The 21,747-nt window shown below is 38.5% G+C and overlaps 1 protein-coding gene across 12 annotated transcripts in view; it reads left to right on the top strand.

Annotated features, from left to right (window-relative positions):
• Nucleotides 1-21,747, top strand: part of ATXN1 (ataxin 1) — a 516,919-nt gene that overhangs the window by 68,933 nt on the left and 426,239 nt on the right. For 2 of the 12 annotated variants that reach the window (XM_072603913.1, XM_072603907.1), the window contains one exon: nucleotides 7,156-7,283. The exons of the other annotated variants lie outside the window; for them this stretch is intronic. The gene's annotated coding sequence lies outside the window, so the exon portion shown is untranslated. The remainder of the gene's footprint in view (nucleotides 1-7,155; nucleotides 7,284-21,747) is intronic. 12 annotated transcript variants of the gene reach the window in all.

The following is a 21,747-nucleotide window of genomic DNA, read 5'->3' as shown; positions in this document are numbered from 1 at the left end:
TCTTTAAAATGAGTGTGCTGAACATAATTTAAGTTTTTCTTTATGACTTTAGGGTCATCATTCAGAATATCAGTTATTGTACCGGGTTGTCCCATAGTGACATCCTCAGGGGTTCCTGAAGTTTGTGTGGGGGTGGGACTCGCTTTCCCCTACATTAAATATTACCCAAAGGCTGCTTTTTATGGGTGATTCTGCTGCCTCTGCTTTTTCCCCCTTTCACTATTAGCTGTCACTTCTCAGTACTGCAGTGTCTAACAGCTCCACCTCCTCTGCCTTTCTAATAGCCTGTAACCTGAGGGGAAACCCGATCACTAAGACTGTTAAATCTAAAAGCTTCATTTTATGTACAATTCTAAGCCCTCCCTTGGGTTTCAGGGGTTCACACTTCTGTTCTGGATGTTGAAAGTTATGAGGTTGCTGGAAGTTAATTAATGTATAAAGTGGGGGCATGTCAGTGCCCATTTTATTGTTTTATTAATTGTCCAGCGTCTACTGGGCATTTTCTCAAATGCTGGCAGTGGTCACAGTGACTGCCCTTGTAGAACTCATGTTCGTAGGTAAAGTGAGAGGAGCTCAGTATTATTATGGGGCCTCGGCATATTCATCTCTAAAATAAGGGCTTTGGATTAGATGACTTCTAATTCTCTATGTGTGGTTCTAGAATTAAAACAAGGAAGAAGAATCTGTATCTGCAGTGTGGTCTTGCTAGATTGAGGAGAGCTAGGACTGGTTCTCTACCAGGAAGGTGAGAAAGGAAGAAAATGAGATTTGCATGCATAGGGCCAGATCATTTATTCGGGTAATGAGATCGATAAAGAACAGACAGCAGCGTACCTTAATTTGCTTTCATGGGAAAAAAAAATACTCCCTCAAACATAAAAGTGATAGAAGGCATGGCCTAATTCAGGAGTGGATTTTGTTTCAAAAGTTTATAAATTGATTGTTTGGAACTTGGGTGATTATTACCTCTGTTACCATAAATCACTGATCTTCAGTCTCCTAATCTGTAAAATGGGAGTTTGAACATGGATGGCCCCTGAAGTCCTTTTCAGCTCTAAATGTATAATTTTTTTTCTTTTTTTAAAGTTTTATTGCTGACTTTTTTTTTATTCCATCACTCCCTGAAATCTTCTCTTTTAGCAAAGAAAAACAGTTATGAAAATCAACCAATAAAGTGACAGCATTGGCAACATTCTACACCTGTAGTGCCCTACCTCTCTACCAAAAGCAGGGAAGTTTGTTTCCTTGTCTTGTCTTCTGGGGCTTCTAAGACTGGAGGCTGCATTTTATCTGAATTCAGAAAGCTTTTAATGTTGCTTTCACTTACCTGCCTGAGGTCATGGTATGTACTGTTTTGGTTCTTAACGCACATTTACTCATGATACAGTGTTTTAACATGAGATAGTTAGATTTCTAGACAAGCTCCCAGAAACCAGGCTTACCCATGAGGTAGGTCAAATAGTAAAAATAATAGCTTGTAGGCACACCCAGGCAGTTAGGTGGATAGAGTGAGTGCTGGGCCTGGAGTCAGGAAGATTCATTTTCTTCAGTTCAAATCTGGCTTCAGACACTCATTGGCTGTGTGAACCTGGGCAAGTCAATTAGCCCTGTTTACCTCAGTTTCCTCATCTGCAAATGAGCTGGAGAAGGAAATGGTGAGCTATTATTTGCCAAAGAAAACCCCAAACTCATGAAGAGTTTGATAAGACTGAAACTATTGAATGATTAACTACAAAAGCCACATATACCCATGTCCCCCCAAGACTTCCTCCTGAGCTTGGTCAGTTGTATGAGGAAGAGTTACAGTGGAGAATGTAAAGTCATTTAAAGAGGACATAGTGAATATTTGTTGAGTTAAAATTGAAATGACTTAGATGATCAAATAGGTGAACCAAGCAAAGGACCTCAATGGCAGCCAAATCCTATCTCAGAAAATGGAAATAATTTTCCCTCCTTTCTTTTCCCTTATTTATAAGGGATAAAAATTTTGACAAGTCAAATGTGCCCTTTTCATCTTAGGGGGAATCATGCTCACTTTTTACTCTTCCTATTATATCTCATTACCCCCTCTTAAACTTTGATTCCCAGCAGTTTTAGTCTCCATTCTGTTTATGACTTCATCAATTGTTTGTGTTAAATTACATATTACCACTAATAAAATCATAGGCAGGTGCTTCTGGTTGCTTAAATAGCTATAAATATTCAGTATTGTAAAACTTTCATTTGGAATATTTAGTCAGATTAATGATCTTTGAAGATTATATAGGGAGAGCTGGGACACATCTAACATTTTCTTTCTGCCCCTTATTCCCTCTTGTCTATGCCTAGAGAGAGCCTTCCTTCCCTTTTGTGCCCCCCCTCAGCTCCTCCTATTGCAGATTTTCTCATTTGTTGTTCAAGGCTGAAATCTTGAGATCTTCTCTGTGAGCTTTACCCTGTTTACCTCCTCTTCTTCATTTCTCTTCTCACTCTCCAAAGCTGAAAGTAATCCTCCCTTCCTTTGAACCCTCCTTGCTCCTTTTATCTCTTACAGCATGAGCATATTTTGCCGTATGTTACACTCATTTCTGTGCCTGTGTTATCTTCCCTACTTTCCTGTGAACTCTCTAAAGGCAGAGACCTTGGTACATTTATCTGTGATGTTGCTTAGCCCTTAAGCCAGTGCTTTATAGGTAGTCAGTATATTGTTGTATATAGATGAACTCTATGGAATTGAATAACCATCCAGAGTTGATTCTGATTTGATTCAGATAAAATCTTTGAAATAAAGATGACCTTTTAATCATTCCACATGGTTAATTGGAAGCATGAACTTCCTCTTTGCTTATTTATTAGATTATCTAAAACTAATTATATTAAGTATAAATATCACGAGGCAACTGGTCAATATAGTGTATAGAGTTCTGGGCCTCAGGAAGACCTGAGTTCAGATGTGGCCTCTGCAACTTACTAGCTGTGTGACCCTGGGCAAGTAATTTAACCCTGTTTATCTCAGTTTCCTCATCTGTAAAATAAGCTGGAGAAAGAACCACTCCAGGATCTCTGCCAAGAAAACCTCAAATGGGGTCATGAAGAGTCAGACATGACTCAACAACAGTCTATTCACATGAAATACTGAGTTGATGTAGCCTGATCAACCAGGAAAAGTCTGGCTCATGTTCCTTCTTGAAAGCCAACATACTTTTTTATTGAATCAGCATATCAACATTAGCAGTAAGTTACAGAGGAGAAACAAACATTTACTGAGTACCTGCTACCCACATGGTAGTACACTAAGTGCTTGGCTATAAAGATAAGGAGGAAGAAATGCCAGTACTCTGCCCCTTTGGAGCTCATGCTCAGAAACACACACATTCATTTACTAAGCAAACATTTATTAAAGTGACTGCTCTTTTCCAGAATAACATGTCTGGTTCTAGGTGGGATACAAAGCTCAGATAAATCATGGTCCCTGCCCACATGGATCTTATAGTCTAATAGAGGGAAAATACAACAACACAAATAGTCCCTACATATTAATCACATTAAAAAGGTTTTATGTGAGATCAGAATAAGAAGATGATTATTATGGATTTAGGGGGTGTAGGAGAAAGATGAGGAAAGCCTAATGGAAAAGATGGCGTTTGAGTTGATCTTTAAAGAATTGGTAGAAATTCAATCAATCAATCAACCAACAAATACTCATTGTCTGCTGCCTGCCAGGCCCTGTGATAGGTATGGTAAGCACTGAGAATACAAAGCAAAAATGAAACCATCCTTGGCTCTCAAGGACTTTGCTTTCTATTGGGGAAAACCACACATGAACATACAATTGGAAATAAGATAAATATACAAATATAAGGTAATTTTTTCAGGAGGGGCAGCATTTGGACTCAGAAAGGATTGCTTAAGATGGGCTTTGAAAGCTGAATGGATGATGGAGGGGGAGAGAGACATGCTGGGCACGGGAAAAAAATGTCATTTCATTAAAGGAATGGAGTGGCCCATGACCTGCTTGGGAGAGAAAGAATAAACTAGTTTAGATAAAGCCTAAACTGCATAGAGGAAAGTAATATAAGACAAGATTAGAAAGGAACTAGGTTGTGCAAGAAATTAAATAGCTGGTGAAGATTTTGAACTTTACCTGGGGGATAATAGGAAGTCCCAGAAAAATTTTGCACAGAGGAGTAAAATGATCATGTCATACATAAGAAAGATCTCAGTAGTAGTAGGAAGGATGGATCAGAGTGGAGAGAGGGTTGAGGTGGGAAAAAAAGCTGTAAGGAGACCATTATAGTCATCTGACCAGGTAATAATGAAGGCCTACACTAGGTTAGGAATAGAAAATTGGGAGTAAATGTAGAGATAGAATAGTGGTAGCTTATCAGTCAGTTGGCTAATAAACATTTATTAAGGGCCTGATATATGCCAGGCACTTTGCTAAGTGATGGGGGTTTAAAATGAAGCAAAAGACAGTCCCTGTCCTCAGGGATCTCACAATTTAACAGAGCAGACAACATGCAGACATATATATATGCACATACATATATATATACGCATACAAAGTTATATATGTGATATACACACATACATATATGAAGTACATAAATGTGTCTGTGTATCTGTATGAATACATTAGTGATGAGAAGTATGTGTGTATATATGTATGTTATATACTTGCATGTGTATACATACATGAATATGTATATATATTTCTGTATGTGTATGTGTATGTGGATATATACACACACACACATATACAAAGAGAGAGAAAGAGAAAAGGAGAGGAAAGGGGAGAGTAATATATTGGAGATGAAAAGAGAAAAGAAAAAGTCAAAAGTGCAGTTAGGTGCTGCAGTGACTAGATTGCTGGACCTGGAGTTAGGAAGACTCATCTTCCTGAATTCAAATCTGGACTCGGACACTTGTTACCTATGTAACCCTAGGCAAGTCCCTTAACCTTGCTTGCCTCAGTTTCCTCATTTGTAAAATGAGCTGGAGAAGGAAATGGCAAATGGCTCCAGTTTCTTTGCCAAGAGAACTCTAAATAGGGTCATGCAGAGTTGTACATGACTGAACAACAAGTCAAAATCCAGTCCACTACAAGTGTTTGTTAGCTGTCTTTTATTTTCAAGACACCTGTGCTGCGTATTGGAAAGACAAAGGTGAAACAAAAACTAGCCATTACCCTCAATGTTACAATTTGCCTGGAGACAAAACATGTACTCAGATAAATATAGACATGGGATTTTAAGGAGGATCAGAGCCTTAACAACTAAGGGCATTAGAAAAGGCTTTCTTTGGTAGGTTGAATGTGAGAACTTCGAAGGAATCTAGGGATTCCAGGAGGTAACAACAGGGTGAGTTCACATGCCTAGAAAGGCCTGAGGAGTGGCTTGTCCACAGGTATGGAAGTGGAACGGATAGTGAGTATAGGGAGTAGACAGAATGAAGAGTTCAAGAATGAGAATAGTATGCAACGAGCCTAGAAGAGTATTCTGGAGCCAGATTGTGAAGGGCTTTAAATGCCAAGTTAACAGGTAAACAAAGGATGTCTCCTATGTTTGTTCAAGATAGCAAACATGAGAGACTGAATGATTGATGAATTAAAAAAGAAAGAGAATAAGTCAGAAGAAAGGCCATGATTAAATGAAAGTATAATAAACTCACTTGGGATCTTTTGAGTTTGAGATTTTGGTGGGACATCCAACTGGAGATGTTGGAGACGGTTGGCTCTTGGAGATACAGACCTGGAGTCAAAATAAAGATCCGGACTAGAGAGATTTTTAGATTTATGTATTTATGAGATTGCCAAGGGAGAGAATGTGGAGAGAGAAGAGAAGCAAAGGATAGACCCTTGAAGAACATATTTATTAAGAGGTGAGGAGGAGGATGAAGAACCAGCAGAGAATTGAGATATTGTGGTATCTCTGAAGCCATCAGAAGAGAGAGTAATCAGCAGAAGGGAGTGGTTTACAGTGTCCAAAGCTGGAAAGATGTCACAGAATATTATGATTGAGAAAATGGCATTGGATTTAGCAAGTAGGTAATTGATGTCTACTGTAGTGTCAGGAGTTGAAGTGCTATCATAAGAGGTTGAGGACATAGTGTGTAGGGAAGTAGTAGAAGCTTGGGGTATAGAGAGCTATTTGCAAAGGGTTTGTAGTGAAGGAAAAGAGAGAACTGGGATGATAGGTTGAGAAGGGCTGTGGGAAGGCTTTTTTAGGATTCAGAAAACCTGAATGTTTTATTGGAAGATAGGAAGGAGGTAGTGGAGAGGGAGAGAGTAAAGATAGGAAATGACTGCTGGAATAGAGTCCCAGAAGGAAAAGACTGAAGGGTGAAGGGAGAGAAAGTAAAGTATAGAAAAGCAAAATTGATATACAACTTCATATTTTGATTCAATGCCAAATACAAATGTACTAATATTTCTGTGCTTCTATAATCCCAGTATGGTATGTTCCCTGAAGATAGCTGTAGGGATTGGAGACCTCATAGGCTAGAAGAGACCTACAGGCATAGGTCTGGTAATAGATAACAAACATTGGCCAAAGTTGACCTGTAACCGTTATCTTGACAGAGTTGTGAGACGTTAGCTAGAATGAAACGTTTGACTTTTAGTCACACACACACACACACACACACACACACACACACACAGAGTGTACAGATGGGAGGTTTTATTGAATCTGCTGATGAAAGAAGATAGAGTACACAAAGTACTTTGTAAGCATTACAATCTTATAACAAGCAAATTTAGTGATGTGTTCAATTTTTAAAATGCCCTTTTTCATAATTACTTTATTGTTTTTACCTATTTTATCTATCGTATTTATTTACCTGTGTACATGTTTCCATTCAGTTGATTATAAGCTCCTTGAGGACAGAGATAGTTTCATTTTTGTGTGTGTATCTTCAGTAACTAGCACTGGTGTCTAAATAATTGTTCAGCTGCTATTTTATTGTTATTACTAATACTGTGTGAGCTATTCAGGACTACTTGAGGAGGGGAGGTGATGAGATAGAAAAACAGCTGTAGGTGATACTCAACAAAACAGAGAATCAGCAGCAGTCAGTTGGGGCAGTTTCCTAGTGAACCGCCTGAAGTCCATCAAGGTCAGCTGATTTGTGAATAAGGTGATGGGAAATACTTGTCTCAATGATTCCATCCCTTAGGTCCCTTCAGGGGAATGCTGAAATAGTTTCTTTCCTTGATGAAGAATACTTCATTGAAGTATCTGGAGAAACAGTGGTTGTGAGAGACTGGGACACTGCAGCACTCCCTTAGGATTCTTCCAACCACAGTAAGTTCTCTCTTTAGTTAAATCAATTAATTAAACAATCATTTATTAATTACCTAGTTTGTACTGACTACTGTGGGTAAGATATAAAAAATATACATTAAGACTTATTACCCCTGTCCTCATGCAACTTATACAAATAACAAACACAAAATAATGCAAGTATGCATAAGAAAGGTATAAAGTATTGCATGTGAAAGGTACTAGGGAGACAGAAGGATTCTAGTGTGGACCATATGGTAGCATGTTCTACTCATATAACCAATTTTCAGAGAATTAAAAGATAATAAGGCATGCTTATGGTTAAAACTAGACTCAGTATAATTTGATTTTTCCCTGATGAAAATATCAAAAGATATTTTGTGATTTAGAGTGCTTCAGGGTAATCACTATGAAATTATCTGGGTACTATAGGTATGCAGAAAGAACGTGGTTAGTTTCAATTGAGAGAATGACAAAACATTTGCCTTATTCATGTAGAGTTCAAGGCATTTCATGTCTGTGCTTGGTTTTGAACCTGTAACAGGAAAGAGTTTAATTGTATATTGAGAGGTTAGCATTTTTCTTATCAGTTACTTATTACTTTATATGTGGCTGCCTCTTTAAATTGTCACATTGCTATTTGGCTCATAGAATTAATGTGAGAAAAGGAACTGTTTTGAAAAAAAAATACCTATTTTAAATCCTAATGTGTTCCTTTTTATTTATTGTGTCTACATCAATTGAATATACTCATTATATGTTTGTAAAATCTAAAAAAGAGCTTTTTAACATCATTATCTCCTAAGCTCTATTTTTTAAGATTTCATACTGTTAGCTTTCTCTCTCTCTCTCTCTCTGAATTTATTCACATAAATTATCTGTTGCATCATCAGGCCTAAAATTTTATTGTGACTACCTTTCAGCTGTTAAATTACAGGCTAGAATCAAAAAAGGGACCCACAGACAAAATGACTAATTTCTGTCGCTGCATATAGGTCAGCGGTATAACTGGTGTAGGGCTAATTGGAAAAGTAATGATTTTCCAGACACCTTCTGAATGGACAAAATTCCCAGCACTCCCTTTTCACACAGTATTCCCCTGTTAGCTGTGGCTTACTCCCTTGTTGCTGTACATTACTATTTTTCCCCCAACCTGTGATTTCAGTAATGTAGGGAGGTTCTGATGAAAAGTGTCCCTTTAACAATGAAAATCATAGTGCTTACCAATGCCAATCACAAACAGGATAACTCAGAGTTTTGGAGAGTTGCGTGAGTACTCAAGAGGTTAAGAGACTAGCTAGTCATTCAACTAGTATGTTTCAAAAGTAGAATTTGGCTCCACATCTACCCTTGTTTTGCTAGGTGTCTCAGTGGAGTGGTGGGCCTGGAGTTAGGGAGACTCTAGTTCAAATCCTGCCTCAGACAGTAGCTATGTGACTCTGGGAGCGTCATTTAACCTCATCTGCCTCTGTTTCTTCATCAGTAAAATGGGGATGATAATAATGGTCTCTACTTCCTATGGTATTTGTGAGGTTAAAATGAGATAATATTTATAAATCACTCTGTAAAGCTTAAAGCTCTACAGTCAGAATATAGCTGGGATATTTAATTACTGGCCTGTGGTCGTGAAGTAAATATCTGAGTCATGATCTGAACCTGGATCTTCCAACACTCTAGTCACCATAAAGCCCTGCTTTAGGTCACTTCAAATGGAATATAGAATGTCTGAAGTCAAATGTTCCTCTGCAATTCTGTATGCATTGATATCCATCCATATAGAGTGTCCCAGAAGTCTCAGTGCAGTTTTAAAATTTAATAGCAAAGGAGTGGGCAAAGGAATGATCTAAACAACTGCCTAGTGAGGTAGGTACCACATATGCTTTTTGCATGAAATGAAGGTTCATAAATGATATCACTTGCTCAAACATAGTCACAATATAGCTATTATATATAGGAAAGAACAGCCATTCCAGCTATGTTCTAACAGGCATACCAAGGTGATGTATCTTGGGGTTTCAGTGACTCTAAGACTAAATTGTAAATGTACTGATGGAGGGAGTCCCTCTTTTTATACTGATGAAACTATGGATCCTTGAAGCATTAAAGTATGTACATATGTATAGATTTACCACGAATTTTTAGTATATTGAGCAAATTTCAATAGTTTTATTTCCACTTAATGATTGGCTCCAATAAGGAATGAATGATACCTATAGAAAAACCGAATTGCAAAGAAGGAGAGGCCATGCATGTCATTAAGGGAATTCTCCAGGGAATCCTTCTTTTGTAGTATAAATAATCAGAATTGGATTCTTCTCAGTCTTGTCTAGGAATCATAAGATTTAGAGCTAGAAGGGCTGTGAGAGATTTTCTATTCCTCATTTTGCAGATAAACAATTGAAGCCTACCCAAATAGGTTGAAATGACTTGTCCAAGGTGACACAAGTATTATGTGGAAGAGGGCTGAGATTCCTCTTTACATCCTCTGACACTGGATCCTATATTCTTTCCATTATATCACTGCCCCTTGGCAATATGAGCTATGGAAAGTCATTGTGCTAGGGGGAATTGAGCATTTTAGAACTTTTGATTGGGGAGAGACTTCAGCAATCTCCTGCATTGAAGCTGTAGGCATGCTTTTATCTTTTCATCTGCTAGCTCCCAAATAGGGGGCTAGCTTCAGAACCAATCTAGTCTTTTTTAAATTATCTGCCTGTGCTACTCTTTTATGCACTTTTTCATCTGTGGTGGGAGAATAACCTCAGAAATTGAAAAAATCAAAACAATACTCACCCTTTCTGATTCCTAGTGCATTCTCCATCAGTCCTTGGCAGCTCAGAATCCATCCTTTAGGGTAAGTAGCAATTATCATGTTTTACCTTTAAACTGGGGCCAAGAAGAAAGTTTACCACCTGTATGGAAGGTTGGAACATAGTTTTATCATTAAGGATCTCTCTAGCTCTTCCTAGCTTCCTCTGCAGTGAGAAGCCTAGAAAAGAAATATGGACCTCTAACTGGTTTTTCGTGGTTCTCAAGGATGTTATTAGTGGGAATCTCCAGCTTTTAATCCCATTTCATTGAAAGAGTTTATTGGTAGTTTTAGAACAGTATTGCTTTTTTTAGGGAGTCCCACTCATTAAAATGTGCAAGTAGTTTGGATGTGGTCCAGAATATTTTGTGGGAAGTGGGCATAGAAAGAACTCCCTATTTTCCCCACTACTCTTACATTTTTGGTTTGTGGTGTTCTGTTGAGTCAGGCTATATCCTGTGACAGAGTATTCCAGCTTGTCACATTAGATGTTTATTACTCACAAAATATTCAGCCCACAACGTTAAGCAGGTGCTAAGTGACCCATTCTGAATTTAGTGGCAGCTCTGCAGACAAGACCAAGGTCCAAGGTTTTAGACAGCCCCTGAGCTTTGCTCATCTCATCTCATTCAGTGTTGGCAGCTGTTTGCTCTGGCACTGACTGGTAACTGGGCTTGGCACCATAGGATTTAGAATTGGTGGTGAAATGACTTATCCAGTGTCTCACAGAGAGCAAATACCAGAGTTGAGATGCAAATTCATGTTCTTCCTACTGCTGAAAGCTATGTTGGTAGGGAGAGCTGAACATTTATTATGGAATTTGGGAGGAGAAGAAGGATCTTCTCAGTCTAGTTTAGCTAGGACCCAAGGAGGATAAGTGACTTAACTAAGGTCACAAAGACAATAAATGTTAAAGCAAAAGTTTGAATATGGCTTTCTGATTCCAAATCCCAGGTTCTTTTCATTATAACACATGGCTTCTTACATATCATCTAGTTTTACATGGCAGATGAGGAAGCAGATCCAGAGACATGAATTAATGACTTTCCCAAGGTTGACAGAGGTAGTAAGTATCAGAGCCGTCATTCAAAGCTAGATGATCTCTGAGATGCCTTTTGGTTCTCAATCTTCTGACTTCCTCCTATCATCCGTTGAACTAACATACCCTGCTTGTGGTTTTCTAAAAAAAAAAAAAATGTTAACATGCCAACACATTGAGCTCTTTGCTATGGTGTGTACTATGTCTGTTGGCGTTTTTTATATATATTTTATCTTATTGACTATTCCTTGACTACTTTGTATATATAAAGCCTCATGTTTATAGAGAAGGAATAAAACCTATACTTTTGTTAATTCAAATCCTTTAGGAGACCTGTCAGGCAGCTCCTCTCATTGAGGAGCTCATGGGTCAGAGACTCAGAATTGGGGATAGGGAATGGATGATTGGTAATCAGGACAATCACATATTTTGTTTCTGCTGCTTATTCAGTATGACTGGTTTTTCCTTTCTTTCTTTTTTCTCTCTCATCCTTTTTTTAGTCTCCCTTGGAGTTTTGTGGTTCTGAAGTACATTAGTTGCTATGGCAATTGCAGTGTCCCTTGGAATGGACAGAGCTTTGGTGCTACTGACAAGTACAGAATCATTTATAACATAATGACTCAATATCGATACGCTGATTTAGGACAAGAGTTAACGGTAGTTCTGTCTTTGCTCTAAGAACAAAGATGCTGATGGAAATAGGTAGATTGGTATTCTTTTTTTGCCTTAACTGCTCATGTTGCTTTTTTGCAAATTCTGCACTGTTGAATGGTGTCATGGGCAATAGGCCATGATTTTTGTGTGACCTCCCATGCATTCTAGGCTTAGTCAGACTGGGTTCAATTCTAGGCCTCAAAGGGTAAGTTGCTGTCTTTGGTTCACACCTCCACTGGGATCTGTCCAGGAAAATCTCTCAAAACAAACTTAGGTAAAACTCAGGTCTAAGTTTCTCCAAATATGCAAAACAGGATTCCCAGCTCCTGCACAGGCAGTCAGTGTGCAATGTGGATATCGGGTATGGGGCAGCCTTTATTCTCTCAACATAGAAAATTTATAAGACACGAAAGATTCTTAGGATCCCATGAACAAATACAGACACATGAAGCTGCTAAGAGGAATGATAAATAGAGTACCAGCCTTAAAAGTCAAAAAGACCTGAATTCAAATGCAACCTCAGAGAGTAGCTGTATGACCCTTGGCAAGTCCATTTGCTACAGTTTCCTCATTTATAAATAAATCATGAATAAATTTATAAAAGGAAGACCTACCATCTGGGGTTGTTGTGAGTATCCAGTGAAATAATAACTGTAAAGCTTTTAGTTTTATAGTGTCTGGCCCGTAATAGGTACCATCTAAGTATTAGCTTTTACTATTATTATCATGATGGTGCCTTTAAACAGCCCACTAAAATCCCTTTTCCCCTCTCCATGGTCAATACTTGTTGGGCTCCTGTGGAGTATTCTTACCTGATGATGATGATGATGATGATGATGATGATGATGATGATGATGATGATGATGATGATTAATGTTTATATAATGCTTTTTGGTTGGCAAAGCGCACTACACATGTCATTTTATTGGATTTTCACAGCAATCTTATAAAGTAAGTTCTATTATCATCCTCATTTTACAGAGGAGGGAACTGAAACTAGGAGGATTTAAATGACTTACCAAGGGTCACATAGTTAGTAAGACTCTGAGGAAGGATTTGACCCCAGGTCTTCCTTACACCAAGTGAACTTAGGCGGATCATATGGTCCCATGCTCAGCACAGTTGGGCACCATCACACCCAATGACTATTCTGTAAATGGACTCACTTCTCAACCTCTGCTGTTGTGGTAACAGCTCCACTCTAGTTGTTTAGCATAGGATATCTCTAAGTGATACCTACATGGCCCATAAATATGAAATTGGAGGCATCAACAACTTTCCTCCATTGTCTTTGATGCCACAGGACAGAGACTTTGATTGTACAATCCTGACCTCTTCAGGGATTCATCTAGGACCTGCACTATCTGAGCAACTCCTAGCTATAGCATGGAGGGTTGGCAAGGATCATATCTCCTGGTCCCATATGGCATATCTTTAGTCCTTAGCTATAGGGTGATCCAAGGATCATGCTCTTGAGGAAATCTCCCTTTATGAGGCTGCAACCAAAAGAACAATCTCAGAAGCCCTAGAATTTGCATAGAAAGTCCATTCTTGGGAAACAAATAGTTTCTGAAGTCAGAAGACAAAGTATAACGGTAGAAGATAGTCAGGAACTGACGGTTCAGGACTCTCCTGGGAAGTGCCCTTCATCCCTCATCATTTTGACTGAGGGACTTATCAAAATGGTCTTGAACATACTTATTCAATTTGCCCCAAGGCATTTTATTTCTAAGCATTTTTCTAGATACCCTAGATTTAACTGTTAGAAAAAACAAGTTCATGTCTCTCACCCCTTTGCAGTTAAGAGGCACATGATTTGGTCTGTTTCTACCCATGACAGATTAATTAGCAAAGCATTTAAAAATGTCTTCATTCTCTAATTTTGTGGCCTTCTTTTTTGAGAGTAATCTTTCCCCCTCACTGATTATTCTGCCCTCTGGGACTTCTGAATAGGGTAGTTGTTAGAAGATGGAGTCATCTTACTGAAGACCTTCTTCATCTGACTAGGGGTAGTTAGGTGATACAGTGGATAGAGTGCCAGACCTGGAATCAGAAAGACTCTTCTTCCTTATTTCATATCTGGCCTCAGACACAAGCTGTGTGACTCTGGGCAAGTCACTTAGCCCTGTTTGCCTCAGTTTCCTCATCTGTAAAATGAGCTGGAGAAGGACATGGAAAACCACTCCAGTATCTTTGCCAAGAAAACTCTACATGAGGTTTGTGACGAATTGGATACAACTGAACAACAACAACTCATCTGGCTAGTCTTCTCTTCTGGGGTCATGGGGGCAATGACAAGCCTTCTTTTCGAGAAAAGAACATGTTTTTGCTTTTGGTTGGGTGGGGTCTGGGTTGGGGGCAGGGTTCCTTTAAAATACAGTAGAATTTGTTTTTGATGAGCTTTGGTTTTATTTCCAGCTGAGAATTTCAGAAGGCACAATCCAACTAACAGTTTGCCTTCCTGGTTGTAATTACATTCCAGGTTCTTGCTGGTTATTATTTTAGAAGTTGAGCTCATCATGGATTCTCTGAGTGTAGGACTTCCTGATTGCTCACATTAAGATTGTAATTTCATCCATGGGGTACAGTGTCATCACAGAAACAGGATGGAATTACAGCTTTATGTGCATTATGGACAGACACATTATTTATTGAAAATGCATTATAAAGTTAAATATTAAAATAATAATTTTCTGATTGTACAGAAAGTCCAAGGAACTTGGAGAGAAGAATATTGGGCACTCAATCAATATTTATTGGTTGAATGATTGACAACCTCTGATTAAACTGTAGAATGTAATCCACACATTTCTTTTAAGTGTGGCAGTATATGTAGAGAGATTATACCTAAACTAATTTTTTCATGCATAAATTATTTATAAATATTTCATGCTATTCTGCTTTAGTATACTGGTGAGGTGACCCTGGGTTTTAGAATCCTATGTCCCCAGTGCACAGGGCCCCAGGAATATTTGGCATCTAAGGATCAGCTTAGCATATGCTTGATGGCCTGATTTGATGTGGCCTGGACACTCTAAAAGACCCTCTCTAAAAGAAAGCAGAGATTCTTAACATTTTGTGTCCTGGACCCTTTAGGCAGTTTGGAGAAACCTGAAGACCTTCCCTCAGAAGAATGTTTTTAAATACACAAAATAAGCTATATGAGTTTATAAAGGAGAACTGATTATGTTGAAATACAGTTACCAAAATATTAAGAACAAACAGACCAGGTTCTCATGCTTTACATTGAGAACCCCTGTTCTAAGGTGTGGACGATTGTCCTCTGTGTTTGTGTACATGGTTAAACCTATGCAGATTAAATTACTAATCTTGAAGTGCCCAAGTAAGTGCCTGTGATTGATGTTATTATGCCTGCCTCCAAAAGTGATTAGAAAAGGCATATGTTGAAGCATAATACAGGAGTACTTGGTTATTGGTGGGGGATAGCCTCATCTTACTTTGCAGTATTTTAAAATTTTTGTATTTATTTTTATTATTTATATTTGTCACATAAATATAATTTTATATTGTAAATAATGTTTTATTATCGATGAAACTGATTCTCCCATAGAAATACACTTCTTTTGGTTTTTTCTCCCCTTATTTGCAAGATTGGTTTTGAGCTATTTGGGGGACACAGAATCTTCAGCTTTACAGATATCCCTGAATAATCAGCAATTGCACATCATAATTTGCACTCTGGTGTAGGCCCTCTTCTATAGGGAGCCAGTTTTACCTTCAGGCAAGACGACATCTCATAGGATTTTCTGTCCAGCTAGAAATTTTGACAGTATAGTATGTAAAGGCAGAAGACCTGAGTTCTCCCGTCTTCTACTTTGGTGATGACTCAGGCAATCAGAACTAAGGTAGCCATGAATACAGAAGGGGTTTGCCCAGGGGTGGGATGGCCTCTGTGTTTTCTTTGAGGCATTAGTTCAGAAAGTGTGTATTTTTGCCAACAAAGTTTCATATTTCTCTGAAGGGAGATAAAATAATACTTTGTTATCTGACATGAACTTATAAATTTTTAGCTTCTGTCGTCATTTGCATTACAGTGTGAGGTTATGAACTTTGCAGTGGTGGTGAAGTGTGTGTGTGTGTGTGTGTGTGTGTGTGTGTATAAAACTCTATTTCATCAGGGAATACTGTGCCCTCAAGACACAATTTCAGAAAGGCTCTCTGTGGAACATCATATGATTTTTGAGTGAGTCATTGGAATTTCAAAATTTGTGCATGTATGCGTGAATGAAGAGGTCTTCAAATACCTTTGTTGATATAAATAATTCAGGAAGCTTTTTTATTAAAAAATAGCTTGAAGGAATTACAAATATTTAAAATTAGCTCAGATATATTCTGTCTTCAAAAGTATTTGACATGATTAATTTGCATGAAGAACATAGAGATCAAGGGACATTAAGTGTGCCAGCACCTGTGTTATGATGTTAGAACAAACTGATGAAGACCCTACTTTTTAGGCTGATATTTTTGCCAAAATGAATGCCCTGATCTTCTTTCCTGTGAAGAAATTATTCAAACTAGTTCAGTGTTTGACTGTAAATCAAGACCCAACATTCATTGGCTGTTTTTTCTTTTCTTTTTCACATTTTGGTAACTAATCCCATCTTCTTTTTGTGACTTATAATCATTGTATGTGTTAACTAGTACCCAGGTCTAATTTTATGCCAAAAGAAACATTTCAGACCCTACATAGACTTGGAATTAAAAAAGGCCAGAGATCAGGTTCTGTCCCAGACACCAGTTAACAGTGTGTCCCACGTCAAATCATTCTCCCTGTCTGAATCTGGTTCTGGTCTATAAAATGAATCTAACAGTACTTATTTCATGGAATTATTGTGAGAAAAGTACTTTGTAAATCTTAAAGCACCATGAAATATGAGCTATTATTATGATTATCTTTAATCATCACCCACCCTCCCCAAAGTAGATTTTTCTTCCTCAGATCTTAATTAGTGGTGAATATTATGTAAAGTCTTGGATCTTCTGGGGTGGTAGTGTAGGTGCCACAGTAATCTTTGCATATGTCTTTTTAAATATGCAAGATGCATCATTGGCTGTGGGTGGGGGAACTACCTGAGATGCTTTAACTAATTAGTCATACCAGAAGGGAAAAACCCCCAACTCTATTTCTCACTCAGATTTCGAATAATGAAGAGATATTGGTCTGATTTAGTGAAAGATATGGATTATAGAATTTTTGGGAAAAAATAGGTTTTATAAGTTTTGGGACCAAATGGCCCCCAAACTTTTATCTTTTACTCTGTCCCCAACCCTCAGTTCACTGTTGCAGCTCTAATCCTACATCTGTAATTGCCTGATGGAGACATCTCAGTCAGAATGTGTTGTCTGTGCCTCAAACTCAACATATCCAAAAGATGGCTCATTATATTATTATATTTCCCCTCATTCTATTGATGGCGTCAGTACCTTCTCATCCTAGTTACCCAGGCTTGAAACCTTGAAACCTTTTCTTTCTTCCTCAACTGCTCTTCCCCATTCCAGAGAGTTGACAGTTTCTGTTGATTTCACCTCTACAATATCTCTGATACTACCTTCTTTCAATCAAGCCATTAGCAAACATTTATTAAATGATAGCCCTCCCCCCTCCTTTCATCCCCTCAAGGAGCTTATATTCTAACAGGGAAGTGAACATACACATGCATTGTTATATTCAAAGAACATCTAAAACAGATTCACGAGATTTTGTCAGGAAGACATTAGCCACTGGGGATGGGTGGATGAGTCAGGAGAAACCAGGAAACGTCTTGTGTAGAAGGTGGTACAAGAGCTGAGTGTTAAAGGAAGCCAAGGATTTGGGGGGGGGGGGGGGCGGAGGCATTTCATATACAGGAAATAGCCAGTCCAAAGGCACAGATTTGGGAGATAGAGGGTCATGTGGAAGGACATAATACTATTCACTTCTAAAATTGGCACAATAATTGCACTTTTATCGTAAGGTAGTTGTGAAGATTACATGAGATAATAAATGTAAAACCCTTTGCAAACCTAATATGATACATAAATGTTCAGAATGATAATAACAATAACCATTTGTATTTTATCCTATAGTTAATAATAATAACCACTATAGGTTAATTGTGTGCAGGATTGTTGTTATAATTATTACCTATGGGCTGAAATACAAACTACTTAGCTTGGTATTTAAGACCTTCTTAAATCTTCTTTCAGTCTCACTTTTCAGTCACACAGTCCTGCCCTCTCTCGCCTCCATGCATTTGGTCAGATTGTCCTCCTACTTCTAGAAAATAATAATAAAACCTAGCATTTATATAACCCCTACTATCTATGCCAGTCACAGTGCTGAGTGCTTCATAAATATTTTCTCATTTGATCCTCACAACAACCCCCAGAGATGGGTGTTATTATTATCTCCATTTTACAGATGAGAAAACTGAGGCAAACAAAAGTGAAGTGATTTTCCCAGAAAAAGACAATTTGTGTAGAACTAAGTTTGAGCTCAGGTCTTCCTGCCTCTGTGACCAGCACTCTATCCACTACTTTGCCTGGCTCCCCCATAATATTCTGTCACTATCTCATACTTTGACACCTTTTTTTTTCTTCAAAGCCCAGTTTAGAAGTTGCCTTTCTGACACCTTCCAGGATGTCCTTAGCTAAAAGTGATTGCTCATGCTTCACATTTTCCTAGATCATTTGTCTGAATTCTCCCTTTTGTCCCCTCAATTTTGACTTGTATTTATTTGTCTTTGTATTCTCCCTTCCCCCTGTAGAATGTAAGTTCTGTGAAGTCAGGGACTGTATTTTTCTTATTTGTTTTCTCCAGCACCTAGTACAGTGCCTTGTACATATTAGGCTGCCCCAAAACTGTTTAATTTGCATTTAGTATAGACTAAGAGATAAATAGTTTCTAGTAAAAAAAAAAATCCAGCGTAAAACTATCTTGTTAGGCACTCAGAATCAACCCCACACAACCATGTAAAGCAGTGAAGTCCTTTAATATATAAAAATTAGTTGTTGAACCGAGAAATGGGTTAAGGCAATCCTTTGATCTCAGCTCCTAACTCTAAAAACTATAAAGCTAGAGAGTTCTAAGTTCCTAGTAAGACCATGACGGCTTTCAGAGAAGGAAATTACATGAAGTTTCCACTCAAGAATAGTTTGTCTGAATTACTGAAAACTCTCCATCAAAAGAGGCATTGTTGTACTGGAGAAAGTATTGGATTTGGAGTATAAAGATTTACGTTTAAATCTTGCTTATTCTCCAGTGTCTGGGATATAGTAATTATTTAATAACTACTTGGTGATGATTGATAGGTTCTACTTAGTACCTGTATGACCTTGGACAAGCAAGTTTATCTTCCTAGGCTTTGGTTTCCTCCTCTATCAGATTGAAGCCTCTGGATTAGATTACTTAACAATCTGTGATTCGGTGAGGTTTTACAGTATGAGAGAGGTCTGTTTGAATGAACTCACATCTTTGGTAGGTAGAAAACTAAATCTAGTTGAGAATGAGTAGACTCTGCTACTTTTCAGAGCAGCCTGGGATCTTGGCCAAAGGAATGAGGAGGAGAAGGGAGCAGAGCTTTGTACTGTTCTCCATTGGGGGAAAAAAGTCTTATGAAGCAGAGAAGGCAGAAAAGTAAAATTGCACTGAATCCTTCCTTTCCCAGCAAAGTTTTTGAATTCAAAGAATCAGTGGTGTTTTCCTGGTTACTTAGGAGTCCATATTTGGCTCTTGGCAGCCAATCCTTTGAAAATCATGTTTTAGATCCTTTGTTCAGTCATTTCAGTTGTGTCTGGCTCTTCGTGACCCCATTTGGGATTTTCTTGGCAAAGATACTGGAGTGGTTTTCCATTTCCTTCTCCAGCTTATCTTACAGATGAGGCACTGAGGCAAACAGGGTTACATGACTTGCCCAGAGTCACACAGCTACTAAGTGTCTGAGGCTGGATTTAAACTTAAAGAGATGAGTCTTCCTGGTTCCAAGGCCAGTGTCCTATGTACTGCACCACCTTGCTGCCCCTTTAGGTCATTAGTCACTTAATAAAAGATCTAGATTTCTGAGCTGGAGTATTGAGGGAAGGAGGGCTTTTCCTGTATCATGGATACTAAATTGGATAAATTGCTAGTAATAGAGTATTTTTAAAGTCTGAGTCATCGCACACCTACCTAAACAGATTATTCTTTCTGTGATATAGGGAACTCTTGTGTTTGTGGGTGACCCTCTCGGAAGATCCCTAGTCCTCATTTGTTGGTGCTTTGGTATAAGTCAGGGATTGTGGACTGATGATGGCTCAAAGTGACTTTTCCTATTGCCATGCCAGGCCAAAGGAGGGGCACTGGTGGAAGGAGTGTGGCATGTCCCATGTCATTGCTGGAGTGCGGACAGCTCCTTGGCACTGTGCCTCAACTGCTTGGTGTGGGGTACAGTGAGTATGAATCAGGAGAGTGTCAGGGCCTGTGCAGCAGTATCCAGATTGGTGGCAGCAGCCTTCTGGCTTGTGTGCCAGGCAGAATAAACTCATAGATCACCCTCTGACCTGCATACCACAGAGTATCCACCCTTGGTCTAAACCATTCTAATTCCTTTGTGATAGTACGGAAGTCAGGGACACAAGTAGAAAGGAACCACTTAAAATTTTTATTTATTTTATTTTTAAAGACTGAAGGTGTGAATGGTTAGTTTACTCTGATCATAAGCCTGAGAAGTTTCCATAGCACTCTGTGGAGAGGAGGCGGGAGCTGCTTAGATAGCTTATTGATTTTAAATGAGTCTGCCACAATGGTATCAATATAGTTTATATCAAGGAACCTTAAAAAGAGGATTTTTGAAAATATGGAAAATGACGAAGGACTCAGATCTCCACTTTTTAAAATAAGGGGTGGGAATTCCTTCATGACTCACCACAAAATTCCATCTTATGAATAGTCAGGGAGGTACTGCTGTTTCTACAGGCTCTCTAGGGTACTTGAGAGCTCTGGAAAGTTGTAATAACCTTTAGGGCATTCAGTCTGAGAAGCTGCCAGACAACCTGGCAGCTACAATTAATTCTGGAAGGCAGTCAATGGAGATGCTTGCACTGGTTAATTTAGGGAGCTGCTGTATTGGAGGCTGCCAGTGTGCTCTGATTGGGCACATTGGTTTACACCCTATATAAGTACTGGTGGAGAGCTGCAGGTATGCTTCACTTTAAGCAAACCCAATATTTAAAAATCTAGATGTGTTATTAGTAAGTGAGAAACTGATTAATTTCCTTAGGGGGAATAAATAATCATACCCTTAATTTTGTCAAATAGTAAATTCCTTTGCTACATTGAAAATAAAAACTTCAGTTCATATATGCCTTTGCAGGAATGCACACATTTTGTAAAGCAAAGCACATTTTCTCTCTGGGTATGGCTCACAAGAATGCCACCTGAGTTTCATCAATTCTTTGGTTCCTTTTGTCTGGGGAGATGGTCATAGTAGAGTAATCTCAAGCCAGGTTTTTGATGCTCCTTCTTAAGTCGTGGGTGGGGAAGTTGCCACATGTGGTCCTCCATGTGCTCAAGTGGCCTTTTGACTGAATCCCTATGTGGCCTTGAGGCACAAGATGGTCCATGGGGTCACAAAGAATTGAAGATGACTCAACAATAATAATTGGATCCTGTCCTGAATCTCCACAATTTTCTATTTTCTGGTTATAAATTTTCCATAATTTGAGACCTCAAAGGTTCTTGCAAAAACTTGACTTAAGTTTTATCATTTGTTCATTTTGGGGAGCATATGGAAATGACTTATTCTCTTGGTCTCAGAATTGAATTCCAATTGCAATTTTTTTCAGTTTTCTCTACCACAAGTGTTCTTTTTACTCAGTTATCAAATCTTACACTTATAGCTACATGGGGATGTTAATTTGCTGGGGGTGTTTATTTCCTTGAGAATAAATGATGAGGACAGAAGGAAGAATGTGGAAGATTTCCTCCAGAGAGTCTTACAAGTGAT

The sequence above is a fragment of the Notamacropus eugenii genome, chromosome 4 (genome assembly GCF_028372415.1).
Source record: "Notamacropus eugenii isolate mMacEug1 chromosome 4, mMacEug1.pri_v2, whole genome shotgun sequence".
Taxonomy (NCBI): domain Eukaryota; kingdom Metazoa; phylum Chordata; class Mammalia; order Diprotodontia; family Macropodidae; genus Notamacropus; species Notamacropus eugenii.
This window is presented reverse-complemented; position numbering and strand designations above follow the sequence as displayed.